The following is a 14,297-nucleotide window of genomic DNA, read 5'->3' on the forward strand; positions in this document are numbered from 1 at the left end:
CTCGGGACTATGTTCTCCATAATTTTTGGAGTGTATTGGGCATCACCTCACAGCTTTAAAAGTTTGTTATGCTGCTGGAAGGCAAATTATACTGGCAGAATGCGCAAGAAGATTTGGATGTCTATTCCTTTGTGCATTGCTTGGACTATATGGAGTGAAAGAAATAGGAGATGTTTTGAAGACAAAACGGTGATGCTTGTTGTTGTTAAATATAGATATATGGAGAATTTGTACTATTGGATGAAAGGGAATTTACTTTTGAATTTTAATGATATGCTAGACTTGTTAGAAACCCTGAATATGTATGTAAACTATGGGTGTTTATCGGGCGGGCTGGGACGGGCTGAACGGGAAAAACCCCAGCCCGTTCGGTTAGCGGGCGGGCTGTTAGCAGGCTGGGGATAGCGGGCTCTTAGTGGGCTGTGTTTTTTCGTGTTTTTGTGGGCCCATACGGGTTAGGGCTCAAACGGGCTCGGGCGGGACAGGCTCCAGTTTTTTTCTTTTTTTTTTAATTTAAATTTTATTTTTCTTATTCAATGTTATTGATAGTTAAGTATTTGCAAACTTTTAAGGGTTAAAATTAAACTTTGAAGTTTAAAGTTTTAAATTTGAAATTTGTATTTTAAAATTATAAAATTGAAATTAGAAAGTAAGTGGCTACAAAAAATTATTTAATAAGAGTATAAGACCAATAGGCAATGTCAGGAACAAACTCCGAAGGCTTTCATTTATATTTTTAATACTTCAAATTAATTTGCAGGTTCTTTTTTGATTTTTTTATTTTTGAACTTGCAAATTAAAACTTAAAAGTTTACAATAATTATAAAAAATAAGAAATAGTACATCACATGTTTTACATCATTTTTGTAAGTTCTTCCATGTCAACGTGAGGTTCTTGGTTTCCGGCATTGGTTGAATCGAAACCATAAACCATTATATCTCCAATTTCTTGGTCCTCCTCTTCTTCTACCTCGTCACGCCCTTGATTTCGCCATTTTGATCTTATCCAATCTCTGAAGCACACTAGAATTTCCAAAGCGTTGTTGCCCAATGAATGACGGGTATCTCCTAGCAGCCTTGCTTGGCTAAATGCGCTCTCTAATGCGACTGTTGAAATCGACACATTTAGCACGTCTCGAGCCATGGCCGGAAGAACAAGAAATTGATTTAAGTTGCTCCTCCACCAACCCAGCGGTAGAAAATCCTTTGTGCGGGGCTCTGGTGACTTTTGCAAGTAGAATTGTAGTTCATCAATATTCCTGCTACTGGTTTGTTGATGCTCTCCTAGTATAGACCAAATCTGATAATCTTGAACACAATCATCATCATCCATAGTTGTTCCAGATGTTGAAGGAATATTTGCATCTACAACCGAAGAAGCATCAACAATGTTAGCATAATAATTATATAAAGTTTGTAAATGTGTGTGTAGCTCAGAAATACAAGTGTCAATATCAGGAGTTTCAGTTGGGCCAATATCCATATAAGTATATAAAGCTCTAATTAATTGGCGACACTTTATCATTTTGATAGTAGGGTTTAAAATAGCACCAATTAGGTAAATATAGGGAATTGGGTAGAAATACTTTTTAAACTTATCTAGCATAGATTTAACAACAGTAGCATATCCTTCTTTCTGCTTCATATTATGTAGTAAAAGAGAAATTTCAGCAATATGAACTAAACCATTTGAAATAGTAGGATAATAAGCTCCAGAAAACTCAAGTGTAGCCACATAAAATTTTTGTAAAAATTGTATAACATCATGAATGACTTCCCAAGTTCTAGATGTTAACAAACGATTAGGATCAGTACAATGAGAATTAGCAACTTCAGTTATAGGCATTCTATATTAATAACAACATCTTATGAACAAATAAGTATAATTTCACCTAGTAACTATTTCTTCAGGCATGACTCTTGGTTTTAGTCCATAGTGTACACATTTTTCCTTAAATGTATTTAATCTAGCACTTCTATTATTTCCTTGAATTACACCAGCAGCTCTCCTAACTAAAGTAATTTCATCTCTAAATAATTCAAGGTCACTCTTCACAATCAAGTTATAAATATGACATGCACATCTAACATGAAATATTTCAGGAATTGGTGGGTGTAGATGCAATTTTAATATTGTAATAGCAGCAGTGTTATTGACATACACAAAACTTTTTCTGCAAGATTATAAAATATAGCAACTTCATGTATAGTATTACTTATAAATGCACCAGTATGACTTTGATCTTCATCATATTTAAAAGAAATAATACGTTTTTGCATACAAAAATTATCATCTATCCAATGACATGTAACAGTCAAATAATCATTTCCATTCACAGCACGACCAATATCAGAAGTAAGAGAAACTTTATAAGGAAGACTTGCAAACAAATAACGTATATATGTATGATTTTGTCCAAAAAGCCTAAAGATATCAGTTCTACAAGTACTTCTAGGAATACCTTTAAACATAGGGTTATAAATTCTTTGAATATAAATAACAAGATACGGTGAAGAAGCAAAACTAAAAGGTAAACAACCTAAAACAATCATTTTAGCTACTTCTTCCCGATCTTTCTTAATATCGTATTTCCTAAATAACCCACCAGTACTTGGGTTAAGTCTTTGTTGCCCAGATAACTCATCTATTCCCCAATCAAAAGGGTGTTTCTCTTCCATATGCCTACGAAGTTGACCCGTTTCACCTCCTTTATCTTGCTCATGTTTATAATGTTCATACAAATTTTATATTTTACATAATCTTTTTGATCTTCTAGTCTTTCAAAAAAACATCCAACACTTACTTCTTAATCGTCGATTCTTCTTAATAGGGAGATGAGGCCTACTTGTTGCACCCCTAACATTTTGAGTTTGACTAGCATTACCAGGTGTAGGTGGTGGTGTTTCAAGATTATCGGGTGATTGAATATCATCTAACAAAGCATCTAAATCATCATCTACACCATAATTTTCTTGCATTCGCTCATAATCTACATTTAAATTTTCAGGTGAACTTTCAGAAATATGTGTAAAGCTACTAGAAGAACCAACACCACCTCTTGTTCTTTTTGAAGTTTTCTTACTACCACCTCTAGTGCACGCTTTTTTGGCCGCTCTCCATTATATAAATTAAAGTAAGAAATTAAATTAAGAAACTAAATTAATAATTCTAAATAATAAAATAAGTGTACACCAAATAAGAGAAAGAGATGGAACGAGTGTACCGGGATTCCTTATGCCGCACTAATTTTGAATTTTTGATATCAAAATTCAAACTTCAATTGATAGACCGAAACTTGATAGTTGATAATACTTGAATACTTGATAATTGATACCACACTTCACTTGAATAATTGATATTTGATAATAATAATTTTGTAATGGCTAAACTAAATAATTGATGAAACTTGAAATAATAAATAATTGAGAATTTAAGAACTATAATATCAAGAGAGAATTAGAGTAGTAAGAGAGTGAATTGTGAGAAAAATGAAGAAGAAGGGGGCTATTTATAGATTTAAAAAGGTTAAAAAATTAATTTTGCAATTATTAGGGGTGGGAGGGCTATATTTTTAATGGCGGCCGAAAATGGCCATTTTTGCAATTTATGGCCATTCCCCAACAGTCATTTCTCAATTTGACCGTTGCGAACAGTCCAATTAAATTTAAAAAAAATTCCAACGGTAACCGGGCTGCAGCCCGTGTTCAGCCCGTTAAGACATTTCGGGTTCAACAAGTTAGGGCCACCATTAAGCTAAACGTGAACGTCCACAACCCGTCCCAACCCATCCATTAATAAGAGCGGGCTGACCCGGATTGAAGCTGGCTAAAAACGGGTCAGCCCGGCCCGATTAACACCCTTAATGTAAACAAGTCCTACCTTTTATATTTGCTGCAGTACTATCTTGGTATTGTTTCTTAATAAAACTTGACCCTTCCTCCTCGCTCCTACCACACTGCCCACCTCTCCCCCCTTTTTTATTCCTAAGTTGCTCGGACTCTTTATTTTCGGTGCCGCACCCGTTTCGACACGACGTTGGCGTGAATATGAGATCCATACTGGATCTGGTTTACCAATTTTGGGTACTTGACCAAATCGATGGAAAAATTCATGGCAGATACAATAATTTCTAACATCAAAACAAAAGTTAGGGTGAAATTTAAGAACACGGGATACCTTGTCCATAGAAATTTCTATGTCAATCTTTTTCCTTTTATCTCCTTCCCGAATTTTCTTCTTGATCAATATTTTCTCCTTCTCGGAATATTTTGTAAGTTTTCCACATAATGTATCATAATTTACACATTTTTATAACTCTATTTTTAGATATTTGAATTATTTTTAGGCAAATCCCCGCACCCGTATATGTACTTGGATCTATATCCCCGAATCTTAAAATTTTGATCATGAAGGATCTGACCTCTATATCCGCACCCGTATCGGATACTCCCACCTGAGTCCGAGAAACTTAGCTTATTCCAACTCAATTTATGTGAACGACACTATAATTGAGCCTATATGTTTCTGATAAATCTTGCATTGAGACATAGTTCTAGGGAGTGAGGAATTAAACACAATTGTGTTGATTAGGGAAGAAGGTCGAGAGTAAAGGTAATCCCTATGTTTCAGTTTAAATGACAGACTTTCCTTATTAGTCTATTCCAAAAAGAACGACACATATCTATCTATATTTGGGAACAATTTAACTTTAAACTTTTCATTTTACCCACTTTACTCTTAATGAGAAGCTTTTATAGCCACAAAAATATCATGGTTCCACAAAGCTTTTGCTCCTTAAGCCTTTAGGACCACATGTTTCAAAAGTCTTTTTTTCTTCCTTAAACTTTGTGCCAAGTCAAACTACATCATCTAAATTGGAACGGAGGGAGTAGAAGGTTAGTTGTCGAGCGTCTTTCACGTCCATTCTAGTAGCTGTATTACTATTCTTTTTTTTTATTTCTGTTTCTTAGATTTGTAGTTACATGATGTTGCTTCTGCATCGGTTTTATTCTTAGCATGTTGTTGTTACTGCTCTCTTTTCCTTCTTTATTACTGCATTTCTCGTTCTTAATTGTTGTGCTTATGCTTGTCTGAACCGAGGATCTATCGGAAACAGCCTCTCTACCTGCATAAGGTAGGGTTAAGGTCCGCATATACACTACCCTCCCCATACCCCACTTGTGGGATTACACTTGGTAGTTTGTTATTATGTTGATTATTTTTACTAATCACTAGAAGTATTTTTTTCTTCTAAACTTTTGGTATATCCTTCCAAGATATCTAAATTACAAATCTGTACTAAAGCACAGCTCAAAGTCAGATTCATATGAGAATCTCTACCAATCTCACAATTTTAGTCCTTCCCAATCGTATTTTTTGTTTAACTAAAATATTTATTAGTAAGCTAATAAGGCATGTAAGCTTCTTGGTTTCACTTGCAAGTCCTAGATGAAACCATTCTCTCATTTACTCTAGACCAGAGATGGCGGATAATGTAGCTCCAATCAATTGTCATCAATTTAATGAATTTCATGGGTGAAGAGTGATAAATGTGGATTTTAATCACTTATTAGTACCTTCTTGCTTTAGTTTTTAATCTGAAAGTAATGATTTTTGTCTCTGAATCTAATGAAAATGGGTGAATCGCAGGTGTGCTGGAGAATGTGAGCTCAATGGAGAAATCTAACTCAAAGAGAAAATGTTTTAGCTAAGATCAGTTGAGAGGAAGAATGCAAGAGCAGTGCGGTCCACGGAATTCCATCTGCAGCCGCAAAAGCAAATATGGCCTGCAGAAAATGACATGCGACCGCAGACAAAGATCTGGAGTTTCAGGGATTTTTGGCAGAATTGCGGTCCGCAAACCAAATAGTGCGGTCACACTTCAGGTTCGCATTGACAAGCCTAAAAGATCAGAGAAGACACAATTGAACAAAGTCTGAAGCCTCCTCAAAGTGCGGTCCGCAACTTCTGCGACCGCAGAATTCCTCCAACTGAAAGCACTCGCAACGATAACCTACCAAAGTGCAGACCGCAGATGATAAAGTCCGGTCGCAGAACCCTCCGAAGGGTATTTTTGTCAGGAAATTTAGAGCATTATAAATAGACGTAAAACACTTTTTAGGGCATCTTTTTGTATTGTAGCAGCAACTGGTAGTTATATTTAGCTATTTGGGGAAACTTTGAGCTACAATTAGAGATGATCAATTACATTTCCATTTTATTATATGTCTTTAATTTCTTCTTCTCATATTTCTATGCCAATTACTATGAGTAGCTAGATTTTATCTAGGGTTGTCATCCAACCATAGTGTGTAAAACTTATGGGTGTTTAATATTAATGCTTGTTATTGATTGGGTTAATGTTATTTAACCTTGTTTATGCTTTATAGCTAGAATTAATGGTTGCAAACATTGATTCATGTCTATTTGACTTTGTTCTTACTTGAGAAGGAGGAATTTAATCTAGGAAAACTTGGCTAACAAGAAATTGAACTAGTTGAAGTTTCGATTAATTTGATTAAAGGATTTGAACTAAAGATAGGGATAATCCAACTTGGGACTCATAATCAATTGCTTTGATTGTTACCATTTGGACGTGAGGGAGCCAATTTACGCATAATCACTCTTTAACCGAGAGGTAATGAGTGGTTACTAGTGCATTGAGAGCCATAACAAACCCGATCTACCAAGCAAGCATAGATTTACTCTACCCATAAGGTTTACACCAAGGTTACGATTACAACCCTAGACCTTTCTCTATTTGATAAAAATATCAAAATTATTTCAATCATTACTTGCTCATTAGTTCGTTAAATTTCTTAATAGTTTAATTTAGAAGAAATTGTTACCCACTTTTGTTTGGAAGCTAAATCTAGCTATTTCGAGTTTCTTCCTTGAATATTTACCTTAACACCCTTCTTAAACTCCTTGTGGATTCGACCCCGACTCACGTTTAGTTTATTATTGTAACGACCATTTCATATTCCTTAATTAGGTGCGACTTGGACGTGATCAAAGAGCTACTCACTCACCTGTACAAGAAAAGCCATATCAACTACTAGTGACGTAATTACACCAATCACAAGCCCCAGAACGCCATTTGCCACTGTAGAAGAACCAATATCAATATCAACCTACAGAACATAAGCAACACATAAATCAAGTTCAACACCATAATATGCCAGGCACTATGTCACATCGTGTGTCTGTAGCGTTATTAAAGAAGAGAGGGGCTTGGGTCTTTACTTCCAAATATGTAGGCCCGCGGATATAGTTGCAATCAACTGCTTTCCCCAGTAAACAAGGGGTACTTCCAACACTCTGACGCACAATCCAGGATCCCTGCATAAAAATGGTCAAAATTCCAAACACACATCATGATGAAGTCACAGTACTGAGGAAGACTGAAGGCGAGTGGAGCAGATGGGATTATTAATTAAATGAACAATGTAACATATTTATACGCCCTCCGTCCCAATTTATGCGGCGGTATTTGACTCGACATGAAGTATAAGAAAGAATGGCTTTTGAAATTTGTGATCTAAAACAAGTCATAGATATTTGTGTGGTTATAAATCATCTCATTAAATTAAAGTAGGAACTTTCAAGTTAAATTGTTTCTAAATAAGGAATCATAAAATTCATTTTAGGACAAATTAAAAAAGAAAGTATGATACATAAATTGGGACAGAGGGAGTAGTAGAAAACAGAAGAATCTCTCCAAGATGTCTACATTTAGCATGTTACCTGTTTTACATAAAATATCATTAGTTGAAGAGATTGGTAATGTTACATCTCGCATTTTTGTACGTTAAAAGTTTCGTTTTTAGTTAATTGACATAGACTCGGGGATGAGATTATCTTGAGGTTAACGTATTTACGCTATTTATAACAAGCGATAAATAAGTGTCATGAAAGATAAAGAGTACATGAATAGAAAACAAGTTTCGTTGAAAATGACCAATTTGGGATAAAGTACGGATCGAGCGATACTACCCGATAATTATGGACTAATACCATACAAGGTACCATATAGTCATGATAATATGATATATATATATATAAAGTATATTAAAAATGAATAGTATTTTAAGTAATTTGAGACAACTTTTAAATTATGCTGGTAACTGATTAATTATCAGGTAACAGAATATTACCCAGTTAACTGATAAGTGGATAAAAATTATAAATTATCACCCAAAACGTGGCAAGAAGCCACAAATGTGAGAAGTGACTAAGTCTTTTTATTAACCTACGTGGCTAGCAATTAAAGAGTCTTATCCATGCATTTGGACAAAAATAAGACCCAAAAACATCCAAAAATCCAAAGAAGGATATTCCATTCCTTAGTCTTCAAAGTATAAGAAATGTTATCCATTTCAGAGAATGATTTTCGTTCAAATTTTTCATGGTTGATGTCTAAGAGCTTCAAGGAATCACAAGCTAAATATTCTCTTTGATATATATGATCTAATTCAAAAACGTTAGAAGCAGAAGCAAATTTTTCAACGAGGATTTGTTGGAATAGTAGCAACGTGAAATTTTGTGGTTCTAGAAGAGTACGGTGTAATCTTTGTCAAGAATATTATAGGAGTTTTCTTATTCCAGGTATGTTAAGGCCATCACTTTCTTCTTTTGGCATGATCCAAAATATACTGAAGAAAACGAGCAAACACACAGTTTCCATAAATTACTCTATTCATAGAGATATTAGGGATGTCTATATTCTTGATTCCCCATGAGAATTTTTATTATCTTCTGTTCATGGGTCTCAGAATAATACGCAGTTGAAAAAGTTTATCCGGAAGGAATATTGAGATTTTTATGTATTTTTCATGCATTTCACCCCTTTATACATGTGCATTGACCCATGACCAGATGACGTTATATACACGTATATATGTATATGGGATATGGGAAAAGCTTACGGCGTTATATACGCACCACCACCTGATCAGCTGGTATATGTTGATGATGTTGCCCACAGTGGCCAAGACGATACGATGGGATGCCCTCAGTGGCTTGATGATATTATGTACACCCATACTTATGCATGACACGACATTTATATGCACGTGCATGACATTATAAATGTTTCAGAATTTACATAGTTATTCAAATTTAAGGATGTGTTTCTTTATTCCATGTTTCACCTATGCCTTTTACGTACTAATTTTCATGTCTTACATACTCAATACATTTTTCGTACTGACGCTCTATTTCACAGGGCCTGCGTTTCATGCCCGCAGGTACAGGTAGTCAAGCTGACGGTCCGGGTGTCCGGCACGGGTGCAGATCTAGAGGTCGGATCCTTTAAAATAAAAATTTTAAGATTCGGGGATACGAATCCTAGAACCGACAAGGGTGCGGGGATCCGGCTAAAAATAATTCAATAATAAAATTAAATATATCTCTAAATTATGTGGAGTACTTACCTATAAGCTATAACTTGTTAAATGTGAATTTCTTCTTCATTCGTGTTTTTGCAACTGTTCTTTTATTTTACATAATCAAAAGAATCAAAAGCTTAAAGATTTCAAAGCAAGCTCCACGTATAATTTTTTCGGATAAAGAAAAACTTGTCCTTTTATGGTCAATTGAAATGTATAAATAAAAGTAAATCAAATATAAAAAGTTAGATAGTGATGGGCCCGAGACAAATAAATAAGAGTAAATCAAATATAAAAAGTTAGATAGTGATGGGCCCAAGACAAAAAGAATTGCACACGGTCATGACAGCTAGAAAGCATATCACTCTTCCAGAAAGAGTATCACTTTTCAAGAAAAAGCATATCACTTTTAAAAAAGCATATCCTAATTTGTCTCTTTCTTCTTCGTCTATACGCACTTGCCTCTTCTTTTTTTGCCTTAGTTTCTTCTCCAACAAAACCTTTTCCATGTCTTTATTTTTTTCCGATATAAAACCTTTTCCTTCTTTATTTGGTTAACGCATCCGATCTTGTCTGATCGGATCCGACACAGATCTCACACTCTTACTCGTATCAGTATTGTATCGACACGGGTACGGCGCCTAAATTGTCGTGTTCGAAAAACTTAGCTCGTAGGTGCAGGTAGGCAAGCTGATCCCCTTCTTAGGATCCCTGACCAGCGAGAGTTGGCGTGCTCCACTTGATCCGGAACTGCTTTTGATTTTGGTATGATACGTGTATATATATATGGGTATGACGTGGCTCAGTTCCGTCTTTGTACAGTGATATTTCTATTAGAGGTCTATAGACAGTATGTCTAGTTGGGTTGTATATGGCATTGTCGGCTTTCAGTTTTGGATGTATAGTTGTCTATAGCAACATTGCCGGCTCGCCCACTATATTCTGCATGTATACGTATATATGCCTTGTTGGCAGGTTTCATTCACGTATGTTATCTTCGTAATTCAGCAGATGTTATTCAGGTTTGCATCTTAAACGCATGCTTAGAGGTGTTTGACAGGTAGGACTCGGGCACCCGTCGCGGCCCATCGGTTTGGGTGGTGACAAAAGTGGTATCAAAGCAGTTCTGTCCTAGGGTTGTCTACCGACCGTGTCTAGTAGAGTCTTGCTTATGGGTGTGTTGTGCACCACACTTATAGACAGGAGGCTACATGACATATAGGATGATATCCTCTCTTTTTATCTCAGATCGTGCGATACAAAAATTCATGTTCCTAACGATATGTTATATTTCAGCGATGCCTCCAAAGAGTACGGCCGCCCAGAAGGGAAAGTCCGTGGCTGGTGAGACTACTAGTCGAGCGCCACGAGTAACCAAGGCTCGGGGAGAGTCTCATGGTGAGGTTCCATCTCAGACTTCACATACCCCGCCCTTTCCCGAAGAGCTCCAAGGGGCACCAACTCCAGCGCCCACCCCTGTACATTCAGCACCACATCCGGATGCATCGGGTTAGGAGATGAGAGATGCTATTCAGCTATTAACCCGATTAGTAGCCGCGCAAGCTCGGCGTCAGGAAATAGGTATTGGTCATGCAGATAGGCCCGTCAGTGCGAGGGTTCGTGACTTCATTAATTTAGACCATCCGGTATTCACTGGGGCAGATCCGAATAAGGACCCTCAGGTATTTATTGATAGAGTGCAGAGGACGTTACGGGTAATGAAGACCACTGCGACTGAGCCAGTTGAGCTAGCTTTCTATAGACTCCGAGATGTTGCAGTTAATGGTACGGGCATTGGGAATTGTCCATAGGTGAGGATGCCCCTCCAGCGGAATGGCAGGAGTTTACAGAGGCCTTTTTTCATCATTATCTGCCACCAGAGCTTAGACGGGCCAGAGTTGATAGGTTCTTGACCCTTCGGCAGGGTAACATGAGTGTTCGGGAGTACAGTCTTCAGTTTGATTCATTGGCTAGGTATGCTCCCACTATTGTGTCTAAGATGGAGGATCGGGTTCACCGATTCATGATGGGATTAGACCCTCACTTGCTTAACGATTGTATGTCGGTCTCACTTCAGCCAGATATGGATATTTCTCGTATTCAAGCATACGCTCAGGGTGTAGAGGAGCGTAAACAGAAACAAAGGGCCAATCGTGAGCATGATAGGGCCCAAAATAAAAGAGCGAGGTCTTCAAGTCTTTCTGGTGAGTTTCGAGGTGGTCAAAGGCAGTAGTACCCGAGGTATCCAGCCCATCCATCAGCTAGCGCACCCCTCTCAGTTTAGCGGTAAGAGATTTGATCGTTCTACATATTCAGGGTCTGGGCAGAATTTTAGGGCCTCAAGTTCTCAGTATAGGGGTGAGTCAAATCAGATGAGGCTGCCCTTGCCACGATGTGCTCAATGTGGTAAGCAACATACCGGGGAGTGCTGTATGGGATTACGTGTTTGTTATACTTGTGGTTATCTGGGCCACGTTATGAGGGATTGTCCGACGAGAGGTGATGCAAGCATAGCTCAGCCAGTGGGATCTGCAGCTGGTTCGTCATCATCAGTACGCCCCCCGAGCAAGGTCCACAAGCCCCAATGAGTCGTGGTAGAGGCAGAGGTAGAACATCTAGCCCGAGCAGTCCTCAGAACCATATTTATGCGTTGGCAGGACGACAGGATCAGGAGTCATCGCCTGATGTTGTTACATGTATATTATCAGTCTCCTCATATGATGTATATGCACTGATTGATCCAGATTCCACCTTATCATACGTTACTCCGTTGGTTGCTAGAAGGTTTTAAATAAACAAGTATATAGGGGTTGTATAATAGTAGTTCATGGTCGATCTACCGTAGCAGACCTAATTGAGTTAGATATGGTAGAATTTGATGTTATAATGGGTATGGATTGGTTGGCTTCTTGTCATGCCAATGTTGATTGTAGATCAAAGATAGTCTGATTTCAATTTCCAAGAGAGCCTATTTTGGAGTGGAAAGGTAATACGGCATCGCCGAGAGGAAGATTCATTTTCTATCTCAAGGCAAAGAAGATGATTAGAAAAGGTTGTATTTATTACTTAGTTCGGATTCAAGAAGTGGAAATGGAGTCACTAACCATTCAGTCCATCCCAGTGGTTAATGAGTTTCCCGATGTTTTTCCCGATGAACTTCGGGGTCTTCCACCAGATCAAGAAATTGAGTTTGCCATTGACCTACTTCAGATAGTCATCCAATATCTATTCCCCCTTATAGAATGGCCCTCGCAGAGCTGAAAGAGTTAAAGGAACAACTAAGGGACTTGCTTGAAAAAAGTTTTATCAAACCTAGTACGTCACCTTGGGGAGTACATGTGTTGCTTGTGAGAAAGAAAGATGGTTCTTTACGAATGTGTATTGATTATAAGCAACTGAATAAGGTGACGATCAAGAATAAGTACCCGCTCCCGAGAATTGATGATTTATTTAATCAGTTGCAAGGTGCCAAGTGTTTTTCAAAAATAGACTTGAGGTCCAGGTACCATCAAGTAAGGGTTAAGGATGAAGATATTCCGAAGACAGCATGCAGGACTAGATATGGGCACTTTGAGTTTCGGGTTATGTCGTTCGGTTTGACCAATGCCCCAGCAGTATTCATGGATTTGATGAACCGTGTGTTCAGGCCCTTTTTAGATCTGTTCGTAATTGTATTTATCGACGATATATTGGTGTATTCTCGTTCACAGGCTGAACATGCAGATCATTTGCGTATTGTACTCAGAGTTCTACAAAAAGGGAAATTGTATGCAAAATTCTCTAAGTGTGAATTCTGGTTAAACTCTGTAGAAGGCATCCGGGTGGATACACAAAAGATTGAGGCAGTAAAGACTTGGCCTAAATCCACAACACCGACAGAGGTTCGTAGCTTTCTTGGTTTGGCAGGTTATTACAGCAGATTTGTAGAGGGATTTTCTTCCCTTTCAGCACCTTTGACTAAGTTGACTCAGAAGGGAGCAAAGTTTCATTGGGCTGATGCTTGCGAACGGAGTTTCCAGGCATTAAAGGACAGATTAACGTCAGGATCGGTTCTAACACTTCCAGAAGGGATCAATGGTTACGTTATCTATTGTGACGCTTCAGGCGTTGGGTTGGGTTGTGTGTTGATGCAGCATGATAAGGTTGTGGCTTATGCTTCTAGACAACTAAGAAAGCACGAGAAGAACTACCCGACCCACGATTTATAGTTAGCCGCGGTGATTCATGCACTAAAGATGTGGAGGCACTACTTGTATGGCATTCATGTTGATATCTATACGGATCATAAGAGCCTCCAGTATATCTTCAAGCAAAAGGAATTGAATCTACGTCAACGGAGATGGTTGGAGCGACTTAAGACTATGACGTTGATATTTTATACCATCCGGGGAAGGCGAACGTAGTAGCCGACGCCCTCAACCGTAGATCTATGGGTAGCCTGTCATATTTACAGCCAGAAAAGAGGGGAATAACCCATGAGGTTCATCAGCTAGCTAGTCTTGGAGTTCGGTTACTGGACTCGGGTGATATTGGAATTACTATTCAGGACACGACAACATCCTCTTTAGTAATTGAAGTAAAGAAACGCTAGTACGAGGATCCTGTGTTAGTTCATTACAGGGATACCACCCTTCAAAAGGAGAAGACACCGTTTGAAATTACAGAAGATGGGGTCCTCAAATATCAAGGGCGATTATGTGTGCCCAATGTTGCAGGGCTGCGTCGGCAGGTTATGGGAGAAACTCACTATTCTCGTTATTCTATCCATCCAGGAGCGACAAAGATGTATCATGATATCGGGGAAGTATATTGGTGGGACGAAATGAAAAAGGATATAGCAGAATTTGTTGCTTAGTGTCCTAACTGTCAGCAGGTTGAGATTGAGCATCAAAAACCCGATGGATTAT

General features: G+C 37.9%; 1 pseudogene; it reads right to left on the reverse strand.

Annotated features, from left to right (window-relative positions):
* Positions 1–853: 853 nt before the first annotated feature.
* The window catches only part of LOC107795456 (protein ENHANCED DISEASE RESISTANCE 2-like), a 34,378-nt pseudogene continuing 20,934 nt past the window's right edge, over positions 854–14,297 (reverse strand).

The sequence above is a fragment of the Nicotiana tabacum genome, chromosome 1, assembly GCF_000715075.1.
Source record: "Nicotiana tabacum cultivar K326 chromosome 1, ASM71507v2, whole genome shotgun sequence".
Taxonomy (NCBI): domain Eukaryota; kingdom Viridiplantae; phylum Streptophyta; class Magnoliopsida; order Solanales; family Solanaceae; genus Nicotiana; species Nicotiana tabacum.